Genomic DNA, 1,432 nt, shown 5'->3' with positions numbered 1-1,432 from the left:
GCAGATTTGAAAATGTTATGTTGCAAAAAAACATTTACAGTTAGAATTCAGCTTTCCATTGCGCTTCATTGCCTTATTGTTAGAGTAAGGTGAATTTGAACATTTCTTTTGTCCTCAGCTCATCACAAATAATAGAAATGCTGTAATTTTGTGGTCTAAGGTAAAACTGGAAAAAAAAAAAAGAAAAATTGTAGTGGATCTCTCAACTGTTTGCTTGTTTCTGTACTTTTTTGTGTAGTGAAATTTATAGCCTAGTGGGTAAATTATTTATATAACCCTAACATTATGTACAATATACAACATAGCCAAAGTTCTAAATCAACACATGATAACATAGAAGAATGTATTTTCCTTCTAGGTGTGTAGAATTGGCAGGTATTTTTTGTGGCAATTTAAACTACTTGTACTAAGCAAAACGCTGTACAAGTCAGTAGTTTATGGTATTTTTTTGGTTGAATTCTTCAAATTTGGTTCTCTACAACCATTACGACCAAGAGTTTCAAGAGTAATAGGCCATTTCATTTAAATACCAAACCAAAAACCCTCAAGACAAAGAATTGAAACTTGCAGTGAACTGGAATAAAATAGATGTATTTTTTCATCATTAACTCATAAAAGATACAGTTGTATATGCAGATTTCTCTGATCTGAAAAAATAGTCCTTGATGCTGTGAACTACCAGATTCATGTTTTACAGTTCACTTTAGTAATATCCAAAAGCATATAGTTCATCTTCTGAAGTGTGTAGAAATTATCCTTTTTTATTCCCTTATCTAAAAAGCTAACTTTCCTTTTGGGGCTTATAGTACTTTGGGCTTATTTTGAATTAATATTTCGTATGTGAATTTCATATTCCTCTTTCCCAAGGACAGTCCTCAATTTAAAAAAAGCAGAAGATGGGGCGCCTGGGTGGCTCAGTCGGTTGAGCGTCCGACTTCGGCTCAGGTCACGATCTCGCGGTCCATGAGTTCGAGCCCCGCGTCGGGCTCTGGGCTGATGGCTCAGAGCCTGGAGCCTGCTTCCGATTCTGTGTCTCCCTCTCTCTCTGCCCCTCCCCCGTTCATGCTCTGTCTCTCTCTCAAAAATAAATAAACGTTGAAAAAAAAATTTTTTTTTTAAATTAAAAAAAAGCAGAAGAACATTTCTTTTTCTTTTTTTTTTTTTAACGTTTATTTATTTTTGAGACAGAGACAGAGCATGAACGGGGGAGGGGCAGAGAGAGAGGGAGACACAGAATCGGAAGCAGGCTCCAGGCTCTGAGCCATCAGCCCAGAGCCCGACGCGGGGCTCGAACTCATGGACCGCGAGATCGTGACCTGAGCCGAAGTCGGACGCTCAACCGACTGAGCCACCCAGGCGCCCCCAGAAGAATATTTCTTAATCAATATTGGAACAGGGTACCTGGCTGGCTCATTTGGTAGAGAGTGCGACT

Source organism: Leopardus geoffroyi, chromosome B1, assembly GCF_018350155.1.
Source record: "Leopardus geoffroyi isolate Oge1 chromosome B1, O.geoffroyi_Oge1_pat1.0, whole genome shotgun sequence".
NCBI classification, from domain to species: Eukaryota; Metazoa; Chordata; class Mammalia; order Carnivora; family Felidae; genus Leopardus; species Leopardus geoffroyi.
Note: the sequence above shows the minus strand (reverse complement) of the source record.